Source organism: Diabrotica undecimpunctata, chromosome 9, assembly GCF_040954645.1.
Source record: "Diabrotica undecimpunctata isolate CICGRU chromosome 9, icDiaUnde3, whole genome shotgun sequence".
Lineage (NCBI taxonomy): Eukaryota > Metazoa > Arthropoda > Insecta > Coleoptera > Chrysomelidae > Diabrotica > Diabrotica undecimpunctata.
The window spans coordinates 38,507,635-38,522,982 of record NC_092811.1 but is presented as its reverse complement, the minus strand read 5'-3'; the positions used below and the strand labels follow the sequence as shown (position 1 = coordinate 38,522,982).

The following is a 15,348-nucleotide window of genomic DNA, read 5'->3' as shown; positions in this document are numbered from 1 at the left end:
TTAAACCAATGTTCGAACCTATACTGACCATATGGAAAAATAGAATAACGTCCGCTGGAATAGAATATCGAAATAATCTTCATCATCATCAGTAGCTCGACAATCCTTTCTGGCTCCTGGCTTGTTCTACGATTTTCCGCCATTCCGTTCTGTTCCTTGCTTTGTTTTTCCAGTTGGTAACCTTAAGTGTTTTCAGATCTTGTTCCACTTGTTCCATGTATCTAAGTTTGGGTCTTCCCTTTGACCTTCTCACTACTGGTGTTTGCCTCATTATATGTTTTGGTGTTTCAGTCTCCAACATCCGTTCAACATGGCCCATCCAGCTCAGACGTCCGATCTTTATGGATGTTATGACTTCGGGTTCATTGTATGCTGTGTACAGTTCAAAGTTATATCTTCTGCGCCATATGTCATTTTCTTTCACCCCATTATATATGTGTCTAAGGATTTTTCGTTCTAACGTACCTAATAAGTACTCATCGCTTTTCGACAGTGTCCATGTCTGATCCATATACAAGGATCGGTTTTATCACGGTTTTGTATATTTTGCATTTGGTTTTTCTTGCGATGTTTTTAGATTTTAGATGTTTAATTAGTCCATTATGTTTTATTAGCGATATGTATTCTTCTCTTAACTTCTTCACTGACATTGTTATCTGCCGTAACTAGTGAACTTAGATATGTAAAATTTTTCACGCTGAAACGTCCGCTGGAATAGAATATCGGAATAATCTTGCCGTTACACAAAAAAGGAGAACAACTCCAATGTAGAATTATCGAGCTTAACGTTCCTAAATATATGAGCAATTTAGTAAATGCGGTTTCTGATTGCAAAAATCAACAATAGATCTAATCTTTAAACTGATGAGAATCCTAGAAAAAGTGGACGAATTTGATACAGACACACATCACCTCCCCATTGACTTTTAGAGTGCCTATAATTATATCAATCGAAAATTCCAGATCCAAACACCTATAAGTGTTAAAGATAGCAACACAACTGATTACTATTATCGAAGAAATATTTACGAGTGTACAGCAAAATCAGAATCCAAAATGAATCAACATAAAAAAAGTCATATGAAAATCAACGGTCAGAAAAATTTTACATTTCTAGGCTAAATATTATTCTCTAATCACTTTAGAGAATAATATTAGTGAAACCATCAAAAGGAGAGTGTACAATAAGTCCAATAAAACATTACGGACTTGTCAAACACTTAAAATCTAACAATAAAATGAGAACAAAATATAAAATTTATGATACTTTTTAAAATGCTTCGTAATGTACGCAACTATTTTAATGACCACTTTCAACCATGCATAAATGTTTTGGGAGGTCATTTTGAACATCTTATCTAAATAGTATAAGTTAAAATTAGTGATTTTTTAGTTTTCTGTGTGTTATTTTTTTTATAATTATTTGATGTACATTATTTTCTTTTCTGTATCTTATTTGATTACTAAACTAACTACATGTATTTAGTGGCTTCAAATATGTAAACCTAGAATGCACTGATGATGGAATAGTTATTAAGAAAACGTTTTGTGATGTAGCCAGATGGGTTTTTATATTAATATACCTTTTATAAAATATTTTTTTTGTGATTCATGCTATACAAGCAACTACAGGAAAATAGATCATTATTCCTATTGTTACGATAAATGTGAGTCATAACGGGTCGTCGCTTATAACTGCTATTGGAATTTTCCAGATGAGGATCGAATAATATCGTTCCGTCCCGACCGAAGGTTAAAGAAGTCGTCGGAACTTTCTAGATAAACAATCAGGTATAAAACGGACGATTTGAGATTTAAAAGGACACACGAAAACAAGTGTCGATTAATAAATTGTTCGCGCGGCTTTTTAGATTGTAACCGGTGTGAATGTTTTAAATTAATTATATAAGTGTAAATAAATTAATATTTAAGTGTTTTCTAAGTAGATTAAATAAATAAATGTATGTAAATAAACTCATAAAGTGTTGTAAAGTGTAGAACATTTTTTATAATAAATAAAGTCAATAAATTCAATTTATAAAAATAGTTCACTATTCTTCTTTTTAATTATAGAGAGAGTTAAACTTAATACGATTTTCATGTAATATTGGTTAGATTCTTTTAAATACCTAGTATAACAGGTTACAACTTCGTATCTTTGTAACGAGGAATTGAAGGGGATTTTAAATTTAAAATAAAATACTGAATGTTTAATAAAAAAAATTCTTTGATACAGTCCAGTGTTATGAAAGATCTTGCATACATGTAACTAATTTTAAAATGTGAAGCTTACAGTGGCTCCTATTTTTGTAAACAACTTTTTTTGTTATTTCCTATAATAGCAAATATAACAAATACAGTTGATCACGATGTGGACAAGGGACTGCAAGAAAACAACGCCATTGCGAAGACGATACAACTTTGAATTGTTCAATGCATATAAAGAACCAGCCATCACTCCAAGATTGGAAAATTGTGAAAGATGGGACACGTAAACCAGATACAGGAAGATCTTGTATCCAAGAAAATGCTAACGCGGACACGTACGGGAAGAAGACCAAAAGGTATACTCAGGGTTAGATATACAGCTTGTTTCAAAAAGGTATGTCATAAATTAAATCACGCGTTCCAGGGGAAAAATAAATTGACTGAATCCAACTTACCTTAGTACGAAAGTGTACACAAAAAAAATTACACCCCTTTGAAGTTACAAAATAAAAATTGTTTTATGCATTATCTCCTAAACTACTTGACATTTTGTAATATAAATGGACACCTTACTCTCTTATTCTGAAAGCATTTTTCATAAAAAAGAAACAACAAAATCTAAGAGCACAGAAAAACTTTAAGGGGGGTGTGCAGCCCTAAATCACCCCAAACCTTTGAGTACGTTCAAATCAAATGAATTTTGTGGCATCATTAGTTCAACACATTTGACACATTTCAACACAATATTGACTTAAGTTAAAGGTTCTGAAATTGTTTACTTGTGGCATGTTCAAGATTATAACTACTGCATTGATTGTCGTCGCAGCAAGAGTGGACCTATGAAATTCACTCTGCTCAGCGGCTTCGTGTATAATGTACGAAGTACCCCTAAGCATTTGTCCAATTTAACTGCTGGATGTTGGTATTTTTACCAAGTCTTGGTATGTAATTTCTTATATGTATAATAAGGTAGGCCATCGTTGAAATGAAACAACTTTTTGAAGAGCGAAGACTAGTTACAGATTCTAAAATTTGCGGTAGCAATGGAGCAGAGCCCCGACCGGTGACCCCCTAGAGCGTAATATGCTCTAGGTGAGGCTGTGATCTAACAATTGATCCTGAGTCACACACACACACGCGCGCAGTGATCAACCCTGCCCCTAGGAACATGTGTATACCATTGAAAGGTGGGATCCAAATGTCCGAAGATAAAACCGGTCACACTTCGCTATTGAAGTGGTACCTATCTGACCCCCAGGCTTTTCCTCCACCCCTCCTCATCGTGTGACTGACGTGAGGAGGATTATGATCTGAAAGTTACTAAGTGCCCTGGGTAATGGGACACCCTCTGTTTTTATTGACTATAGTTTAGCCACCTAACTGTAGGGGTAACTCTAAAAAGGCATCAAGAACATTCGCGATCCATCGAGTGAGAGACAGAACAACAGGTCACGTAGGCGAATTAGAGGTGGGACAACTCCCGAATGTTCTGGAACTTAATACTTTTGGTATATATATGACGCGATGTTAAAAGTTAGTCAGTTGTTAAGATGCTACCGAACTGTAAAGTTATAAATAAATATGTTTACATAAATTCGAACCGCTCGTTTTATTTAATCTCGCTACAGTTGGTGTCCGGTGTGAGATTTGCAAATAAATTCAGCAGTGACTTTTGAAAAGTATTGTTCGTCGGGAACATCCGCGTAGTTCGGTAGTGTCCTTTGTACGAAAGAACATTTAAAAATTACGTGTGTGCCTGACCAAAGATGCTGTTAGTACAACTTTCAGTAAAACAGTTGCGAGAGCAACTGGAAGAACGCGATGAAGACTGCAGCGGGTCCAAGAAGATACTCTAAGAACGACTAAAGAATGCTCTTAACAAGAATGGAGATGACCCAGAGACATTCCATTTTCAATCAGCAGAAGAAGCAGTTTTAATGAAGATCGAAGAGAGTTCCAGAAAAAATGATGAAAGATTCGATGAAACGTCTCAAATTATTAAAGAAATAGCTAGACAAAACGACGAGAAACTTGAAAATGTTTCTCGAAGATTCGACGAGAAATTTGAAAATGTTTCTCAAATAATGGAAGAAAATTCTAAAAAGAACAATGAAAAATTTGAAGAAGTTTCTAAAACATTCGATAAAGTAGAAGAGAAGATCAAACAGTTAGAGAGCATGATAACCAAAACAAAAGTGCTACTACCAGTTAACACAGTAGCTTTAGATCCGGTAGTGAAAGAAGAATCACCTAGAGACGAAATGACATATCATATGAGATTCAAATTGCCACCATTTGATGGAAAGTCTTCTTGTTCCATATACCTTAGACAATTTGAAGCTATTTCGACAGCCAATCATTGGACAGAACGAGAAAAAGCTGTTTCCTTGACTGCTGCTTTACGAGGTGATGCTGCGGATATCCTAAGATCGATTCCTAAGGGCCAAGTAAATGTTACCAGACCTTGTTCACTCGACTAGACAAACGTTACGGAGATGCCCATCTACAACAAGTCTACAAGGAGCAACTAAGAAGTAGAATTCAACGAGCAAGTGAAAATTTGCAAGAGTTTGAAGCAGATGCTGCTCGTATAGCGCTGTTGGCCTTTCCAGAAGCACCAGACACCATTTTGGAAGAAATTGCTGTAGATGCCTTCGTCAATGGGTTGAGAGACAATGAACTACAGAAAGCTTTACGACTAGCAAGACCGAAAGTTTTAGATGAAGCGCTCGCTATTGCCTTGGAACATGAAACAGTTAGTCAAGCTTCACGGAGCTATCGAGAACGAACCTCTGAAGAGAGTGACGAACAAATCAATAAACGTCTAGAGGAAATCGTACGGAAAGTAGTTCGTAACATGATGCCGAAGAGACACGAAACCAGATGTTCGAATGATGGCGATGTAGGTCACATTCGCCGTAAATTGCAAAAAAATAATACAACAGTCAGAAAGCTAGAACAAATCGAACACAGGGCTGGAAAAAGTCATTCAAATGCTGATGCTAAGTCAAGACGGCCATACAGTGCAAATCGTAATCATTGTCTTGAATTAGAAGAACGACTTTGCCCCGTGAGAAGAACCACCGTCATTAATGATCAATGGCAGCCTCAACAGGTACAAGACGCTCAAGCAGATGATCCATGTATAAAAAGAGTATTGGATTGGATGCGTCGAAGTGAAAAACCTTCTTGGCAAGACATTAGTGCATGTAGTCCAGAAGTCAAGTGTTACTGGAGCCAATGGAATTGCCTAGTGCTGAAAGATGATCTTCTGTATAGAACCTTTGAGAACGATGATGGTACAGAAACTAAGCTTCAGTTGATTGTACCTAAAAGTAAAGTGTCAGAAGTATTGCGTCAGTTGCACGACGGTGCATCGGGTGGACACTTTGGTATCACGAAGACTCTGCAAAAGGTTCGAGAACGGTTCTATTGGGTGAACTGTAAAGATGATGTAAGAAGATGGTGCCGGAAATGTGAACTGTGTGCAACCAGTAATGGTCCAGTTGGTAAAAAGAGGGCACCCATGAGACAGTACAGTGTTGGTAGTCCTATGGAAAGAGCAGCAATCGATATTGCAGGTCCACTTTCAGAGACAAATGATGGAAATAAATATATCCTGGTAGCCACGGATTATTTTACGAAATGGACTGAGGCCTATGCGATACCAAATCAAGAAGCTGCTACCGTTGCAGAGGTACTTGTTAAAGAATTCTTTAGCCGATTTGGTGTTCCCTTGGAGATCCACTCCGACCAAGGGCGAAACTTCGAGTCAACCCTTTTCCAAAACGTTTGTAAATTGATTGGTGTCAATAAGACCAGGACGACACCCCTGCATCCTCAATCAGATGGAATGGTGGGGAGAATGAACCGAACGATGGGTAAACACCTGACCAAATTTGTATCAGAACATCAAAGAGATTGGGACCAGCACATTCATTTATTCCTAATGGCCTACCGCTCGGCCGTGAATGAAACTACAGGCCAGACTCCAACCTGCCTGATGTTAGGTCGTGAAGTTCGTTTGCCCTGCGACCTGGAGTTTGGCTGCAGACCTTCCGAAGAACATGTTGCAAGCGAAGATTATGTCGACCGCCTAAAGTTAAGAATGAACAACATTCATGAACTTGCCCGACAACACATCCAGATAGCCAGTGACAGAATGAAAGATCAATCTGAGATGATCAATATGATTTTCGATGCAAGAATGAAACCTATGAAGTAGGTGATCTTGTTTGGCTTTATAATCCACAACGTCGTCGAGGCTTGTCTCCCAAACTGCAGAGACAATGGGAAGGTCCGTATGAAATTAAAAAGAGAATAAATGACATAATATACCGAATTAAGAAGGTGCCGAAAGGTAAACCAAAAGTAGTTCACATAAATCGTCTTGCACCATATGCTGGCTCAAATGAAACAGAAGAAGCACGAACCCTTCAACATGAGATCAAAGATGACCGGCGACCAAGCTTTAATGAATTTATGTCAAATTACGCAGGGAGAAAGAGTGCTAGATTCGGCGTGATCACAGAAGTTCAGCAGGATCTTTTTAGTGTTCCGCATAACGTCTCTCTAGTCCACTGTGTTGCCCAAGATCTTCAGATGACTAAAGGAATCTCATCCGTATTTTATAAGAAATTCGGTCGTTTGGACGAGTTAAAAAACCAGCAGCCTAAAGTTGGAAGAGTACCGAGATTAGAAGATGGTCCTCGATCTTTGCTGTATATGGTGACCAGGAAGTCGTATACAGACAGGGCAAGCTACGAGGATATATGGCGTGCTCTAACTAATTTAAAGAAAATCGTGTGCAATTATGACATCAAGAATTTGGCCTTACCCAAGATAGGCCATGCATTAGAAAATCTGGATTGGAAGATTGTCAGAAGCATGCTTGAAGTGATCTTCCGAGAAACCGGCGTACGAATTACTGTATGTTGTATTAACCCGAAGAGATCGTGTCTTTCAAAGTCTGTAGACTGTTATTTCTTCTAGAGGGGTTCATTAAGAGGGGAGCAGTGTTTTGAACATGCTTTTGGCATGGCTCATATAACGGTTACAACTCTAAAAAGGCATCAAGAACATTCGCGATCCATCGAGTGAGAGACAGAACAACAGGTCACGTAGGCGAATTAGAGGTGGGACAACTCCCGAATGTTCTGGAACTTAATACTTTTGGTATATATATGACGCGATGTTAGAAGTTAGTCAGTTGTTAAGATACTACCGAACTGTAAAGTTATAAATAAATATGTTTACATAAATTCGAACCGCTTGTAATATCTTTGTTTCCGCATCAGTTTGGGAACCAAGATGCGTATAGTGAGGTGCTACGTTCTTCCAGTGTTACTATATGGAGTTGAAGCCTGGACACTGACGCAAGCCACTGAAAAACGAATCGAAGCCTTCGAGATGTGGATATACAGAAGGATACTAAAAAAAAATATCTTATGTGGACCATGTCACCAACGTTGAGGTCCTACAGCGCATGACAAAAGAAAAAGAAGTGCTTAATTTAATTAAACAACGTAAGCTTGAGTACCTCGGCGACGTGATGCGGAACGAAGAAAAATATCGAATTCTTCAACTCGTTATGCAGGGTAAAGTATTTGGCAGAAGTGGACAGGGACGCCGTCGTATCTCGTGGTTGAAAAATCTCCGACAATGGTTTGGGATGACCTCAGCGAAGCTGTTTCGCAGAGCAGTCAACAAAACCATGATAGCCTTGATGATCGCCAACATCCGGACCGGATAAGGCACTGAAGAAGAAGAAGATTCGAGTCGAGGTAGGCGGAGCGATGCGCATCAAGTGCGTGCTATTGGTTGACAGACTAGGGCACTTGATGACATGATATATTATTACCATTTGTTTTTATAATTTTCATTACAATAAATTGTGGTTTAATCCCATGTAAATACAATATTTAACTATAAATAATATAACAATTTTTAGCTAGGACAAAGTACGTGTTAGATGTGCAAGATGTACATTGTTCAAAAAATGTAGCTCCTACTTCAAAACTCAGTTAGCAGAAAGCGAGGGACATGTATGTACATTTGCAATAACAACAATAACAAAGGACCTGCCATAAGAAATACTTAGTTAAGAGTCAATCCAAGAGACCAATGAATGCCAAATGACAAAACAGCTATGTGGGAAACATTTTATCTAAGATGTAATTATTACAAGTCAACCCTACAAAATTCAGGTTTTTCCTGATTCAAGAAATTTGTTGTTCCCGAAATTTTGGAGGTCACCGTACCAACTATTTTTCCTAATGTGTATTCGTCACACGGGCGATAAAGTTCCCTTGTTTCAGTCTACTGTTTATTTGAATGCTGCTGAATAGACTACTGTTCACATATGTTAGATATTCCACCCTTTATCAGACTTTGGTCTCACGAATAAGTGTTTGGTATTGAGAGATTCGCCATCATCACCATCCTGTACTTAATTTCTAGCTATACGATCATGTTCCTTCAGAAGTATTTAGAAAGTTTATGTATGGTTCTGTTAAACTCCTTATATCTAGATATGAATACTTGGTTTGTTTGCCCTAAAACTGAATTGATATTCTCCTCTACCAGAAAGAATATTCAAGAACCTTTTAAATTATCCGTTAATGAGTGATACTCCTGCGTAGCTAATACTTTTTGTTTTGCCCTCTTTTTGTGGAGGACTACTGCAGGTGTGATTTATTTGGGTGTATTAGGTAACATAATGCTTCCCCACATATTTTAAGAATTATGCTGCTATTTCATTAATCACAGATGCTTTATGAATTTTTAGGTTTGTTTAAGGCCTCTGGAATTCTTCAAATAAGACATATCCACTGTCATATAAATGTCTTCTTTGTGTGATTCTGTGATTCTTGACTTAGAGGGTTATAGTTCGAGGGGTAGTAGAAAGGTATCGTCTAGGTACTTTCCATTCTCCATCTTCTTATTTGTATTTCCAGATCTCTGTACTTGGCAATCTTTTCTTTGTATTATTATTATCATTATTTTTATAATTAATATTCTTAACTTTTTATAAAATAGGTCCTGAGTAAAGTCGACCTTCTGATTTTGGTGAAGAATGGCGGAATGTCAAATTTTTAAGAGGATAAAGAGTTGTTTCTTATGAAAAATGCTTCGAGTATCTGGTTAACAATAACCTAATTCATTGCCAAATTGTTAACAAATATTCCAGCGCGGGACATGGGAAAGCTGAAACAAAAATCACATTTTTTCTAAGTCAAATTGAAAGTGGTACTGAAGTCAATGAGCGAGAATTAAGCAGCGTTCTTAAGCAGCATTGCTTAAGAACGTCCTATATAGGTAGCATTTGGAGTAATGCTTATTTGGATTACTTTGACTTAAAGGCAAACAATTATTGACGGGTACTGATTGACGACTCATAGGTCTTCAGATGGTATGAGGGCGATGACATCCCTGAACACGTGGGAGATATACTCGTTCAAGAAATAAATTTAAAAGTGCATATATATGTCCATATCGAATGCAAGGTGTACAGTAATACATTTTTCCTTTTTCTTTTTCTCTTAGACGACATAAAATCTACTAGTGACAACTCGGAGGATAGTGTCGATGAGGACGACGATGATGATGAATTACCTATCATTTTGATTTTTTCCACAGTCACTCCATAAAATTAGTATCATTAGATTAATACACATTATTTTAATAGATGTAATTTTTTTATCCTAGGCAATTTCCAAAACACAAAATAACATTTCATGATTAAAAAATGGAAACATGAGTTAAAAACTTCACCGTACGGGCTATATTGCATATTTTGGTATGATGAAAATTGGGCAATCTTTATGTTTTTACCTACAGAATAGGTGTGTAAATTTTGGATTTCGAAGTTGTCCCACTTGACATGGAATGACTTAGATCCGGTGCATGACTCTTACAAACAATTTACATAAAAGAATATAGTAAAATTTTTTGTATGCCCACTCAAAAAGGATAAGCGAGAAAATATTTGCACTTTAAAAAATCCTAGTGACAGCAATAAATTAAAAGGATAAAAATGCCTTTTTCCTTCTTCTTCTTCAAGTGCCCTCTCCGCTACGGAGTTTGAGCTATGAAGCTATGAGCTTAAAATATAGTTTTCTATATGTATGAAAAGTAGCATAAGGGAAAAAATCGTGAAAATTCACTCAATTTTCAACAAATATACGACTTATGCCTCCGGCATCGGCTTGTCAAATCGTTATGCCGATGAGACAAACTATTTATTCTATCGTATAGGATCGTATAGTTTTAACGGCATGACTGAGAAAATCTCGCACCGATGCTAAAACATTTTTGCAACTTTTTCGAAGTGTAACTTCTTTTTCCCGATCTGCGGTCATGCTTTTTTGCAGATTCCTTATCGTCAACACTAATAAACTTCCAAATGACATGAAGAAAAAAATCACGGACAATGACCTATTAACATTACATGTTTAGGTAAATCCTTTGGGGCCCCAGTAAACCTTACCCCAAAATTTTTAAAAGTAGAATCAATATTCCTCTATCGCTTCATAAAATGGCATAAGGGATAAAATCGTGGAACCAAATAAATTTTTGAAGTTATACTTCTATACGCGCGTTCCACGTTGGAAATTTGTATGGGAGTGAATCTGTGAAATCATTACATATGTAAGATAATGAGTAAGAGAGAGACAGAAGATATATTTTCTCTCTCTTCCTCTCTCGAATATAAAAATGTTCCTTTTGTATACATATTTAATATTATATATATATATATATATTGTTATGATATGTAAAATCAAGAAAATATTGGTTTGTTTAAAATATTTCAAAGTTCAACAAAAAATTAAAATAATTTAGGATAATATCCAACAAACATTTCGGAGAAGGAAAGTTATTAAATCCTTGAATTACCTGTACCAAACAAAATGTAAGCTTTACATCAATCATTTCTTTGTTATACTTAAGTGACCCGCATAAGTAAGTGAAAGACAAATTGAAACGGGTTTTTACAAATACATTAGTGCAGTAATTAAAGACAATAGAAGATATTTTAGAAAGAGGTTTTTGTTAGTTTTAAGAATTATAGAAAATAATATTTGTAAATAAGTTTTAGGAAATTTATAATTATAGGTAAAAATTTGTTTGTTATCGAAATGAAAAAATGGGGAATTGTGACGAGTTTTGATTGGCGGAGATTGAAAAAGGTGGGATAAGGAAAGTTTAGCTAGATTGAGGAGAGAGAAAAGATAGGCAGTTGATTTCCAAGTCTGTGAGAGGAACAGGGATTGTTCTCTGGCGGTTCCTGAAATGTAGCAAGCAGTAGTGTGGAATGTTAGTGAGTTTTTGTGGAGTTAGTGTATCTGACAGGAGCTGAAGCAGCAAAATATTGTAAGTCATATTTCTCTACTTATATTCCAAGAGTCACTGTTCAGGCCAACGAGAGATTCAGTTTATCGTAAAGAGAAGATATTCCAAGAGTCATTTTTCACTCGGGCCAACGAGAGATTCAGTTTATCGAGAGGAGAAAAGGCTATCATAATTTGAATGATTTGTGCTTTTGAAGGAGATCATTAAGGACGATATACTTGCAACAATCTGTGTAAGATTGCTGATTACATAGGGAGCGGTTGAGAGGAGATAATACAGTCTATAAGGAACAAGGATTTGGACCACTCATCATCAGAGAGAGATATTTTGTTTTCTGCAGTTTTTCTTTTATTGATAACACAATTTTTACACTTAATTTAGAAAGGATATAAATATTTTGATTAGGAGAGTTAGAATAGTTCGGAATTTTGAGATTTCAATTAATATTGTTTGTACCATTAAATTTTGATTGTTCTCGTATGTAGAACAAAATTTTTGAGAATCATTATATGAGATTTGTTTATTGAAAACTTTTGAGTGTGAATTATTTCATTATTTTTATTTCAATATATAGTGTTAGATCATATGTGTTTTTTAATATTCCGGTATTCTTTGGACCTTACCTTTCACATGTAATAGCATAGATATTGAAGCACGAATTTAACCCTGAGATAAAAGAATTAAAAATTGTGATAGAGTCATAATCATATCATTTAAATAATTTTAATTAATCAAAAAAATTAATTAGCTAATTATTGCTTGGCGCACCAAGACTTTAAATATCACAATAATTGGCTTCCAAAACGTGGGGCTTGAAAATATCGCAGCTTTACATTTGAAGGAAGGGAAAGAGATCTGGAATAAGTACAGGTGATCCAGAGATAAAAACATATAACATTGAGGGAATTTGAATTTGAAAGTATTTTGACAATTTTCCAGGGAATATAAATTTGATTTATTGATTGATCGTAGTTAGTGGATATTTACTGCTATTGAATTATTTTATTTTATTTTCTTTACCAATCGTACATTTGATATTTATTTTGAATTATTTGAATTTTACTGATTGCATATTTGATATTTGTCGTGAAAATTTAATACATTTGGGGAGAAATATTGTCGTGTTCTGAAACATATAGAGTGTTGTAAAATTTCACATTTGGCGGGGACAAAAACAGTAACGAAAAGAAACAACATGTCGACCACAAGGAGTCAAAGTAAAACGCAAGAAAGGAAAGAGGATAAGATAGAAGAGGAAACAATTATTGATGAAGGATCGGATAATGAAGGAGATGCCACAATAATGGAGGAAAGAAAAGAAACAGGAATGCTGGAAAAATTATTAGCAATGATGCAAATACAGACACAAACAATGAATGAAACATCAAAGAAAATGGATAAAATGGATAGAAATCAACAAGAAACATCACTAAAAATGGAAGAAAACCAACGGGAAACAAAACAAACAATGAGCAATATAGAGCAGCGTCTGGAAAACTATGAACAGGAAATTAGAGGATGTGTTGAGGGGATAAAGAAAGAACTGATACACCAAATAGAAGAGATTAATGAAATTAAAAATGATATGAAAGAACAAGAAATGAGAATTAAAGATAATTTGGAGGAATTAGAAAGCAAACTTGAAAATGTAATGAAAGAAGACAAGAAAGAAATAGAAAAACAAATTGAGGATATCAGAAAACAACGAGAGATGGGAGACAGGAGAGAAGTACTCATCCAAAGTCCGGGTGACATAAAAATACAGTTTGGCGGGGATATTCGGAAAACACACCCAGTACCGTTTGTTAAAAATTTGAAAACCAAATTACAACATATTAGATATTTTGACGATTGCAAAGAAACAATTAGAAACCATTTGAAAGAAGGAGCAGCGTTATGGTATGAAAGCAAGGAAGATGAGTTTGAAAATTGGACAGATTTTGAAAATAAATTTCTCAACTATTTCTGGGGAAAAAATAAACAGAGAGAAATCAACCAAGAGCTACAAAATGGAAAATATCACGAAAAAATGGGAATATCTGAAGAAAGATATGCTTTGCAGATATATAACAATTCAAAATATCTAGAATACAAATATTCTACCGAACAGCTGGTAGAAATGATCAGCAGACATTTTGAGGAAACGTTGGAAGATCACGTGATTGTGAGAAATTATCAAGATATTGATAGTTTGTGCCAATTCCTTCAATTAAAAGAAGCGAAAAGAAAAGAAATGAGAAATAGAAGACAACATGACCAATATAATGGAGCGGAAAGAAGGTATTCATCAAATTATGACCAGAGAAACCGACATCCCAGATCAACAAACGAATATAGGCCGAGAAATTACAATAATTACAATAGACAACAAAATTACGATAACAGGAATGACACAGAACATAGAACATATGAAAATCACAACAGGAATAGAGATGCACAAAATACTCCGAATAGGAATACTAACGAACAAAGGGATGATAGAAATAACCAGAGCTTCCAACAACAAAATAGAAGGGAGATGAATCATGTAGCAATAGGAAACGAAAGACAAATCTCTAATTCTAATCTAATATTTTTAGATGCATTTATAAAACATAAAGCAATTAAAATTGTGATTGATTCTGGCTCGGAGATATCGCTAATCAATAAAAAACTAGTAAAAGAATTAAATTTGGACAGATTTGTGTATAAGATTCCTAGGGTTGATTTAGTGGGTGCAAACAATAAAAATTTGACGACAGTAAACGAAGGTTTGGGAGTACAGATAAGAGTGGGAAACAAATTCCATATTATGAAATGTGTGGTGATTGAAGACTTAAATCATGATATGATAGCGGGAATTGATGAATTGAGGAAAAAAGATATCACCATAAATTTTGCGGAAAATAAAATGGAAATCAGAGCAGAACCAGACAACACAGGAGAAGAAAAGCAAACAGATAGGAAAACAAATTCTGGAAGGATCAATGCACAGGAAAAACACAAAGAAATCGATATGACTGTAGAGAATAAACCGAAAGTACAAGAACAAGATCTAACAGAAGAGAAAAAGAGAAGGAAGAAAAAGAAGAAGAGTTCGAAAAGAAAGCAGGAAAATAAGATGGAGACCAGAGAAAAACAGGAAATAGAAGGTACAGAAGAATTGTCGGCAACCGACGATAAAACAGAATGGAAGCAGGAAGAAAAAGAAAGTATCATCAGAGAAATGAAAGGAATAGAAACATGGTGCTCGGAATACCAAAGGGAATTAGAGGATAAAAGGAAAACAGAAGAAAAAATGGCACTAATGGACGAGAATCCAGAATTGTGTGAAGAAGTATTATGGACAGTGAACACATATGAACAAAAGGAGGATGAAAGAAAAATAAATTGTGGAGAAAACATAGAGAAGATTTTAAGAAACCATGGAGATCTTGTTAATAAAGTAAACCGAGTGGCTAAAAATTATGAACTTTCTTTGAAGGGAAAATACTTGGAAAAATTTAAAACGAAAATATATCCAATCCCGTATAAAGACAGGCAATATACGGGGTATTTTAACATTCACGACATTTATCAGTATCATAAGTAGATTTTAATAACATAGTGAAATGATTTGATCCTGGAAAACTTTTGTCATTTTAAAATTTAACAAAGAGTTTTCGGCAGATCAAATGGCGGGGATTTGTTATGATATGTAAAATCAAGAAAATGTTGGTTTGTTTAAAATATTTCAAAGTTCAACAAAAAATTAAAATAATTTAGGATAATATCCAACAAACATTTCGGAGAAGGAAAGTTATTAAATCC

The 15,348-nt window shown here is 35.3% G+C and overlaps 1 protein-coding gene across 3 annotated transcripts in view; it reads right to left on the bottom strand.

The window, feature by feature from the left end:
• Nucleotides 1–15,348, bottom strand: part of LOC140449876 (uncharacterized) — a 117,515-nt gene that overhangs the window by 36,307 nt on the left and 65,860 nt on the right. The gene's annotated exons all lie outside the window — the stretch shown is intronic.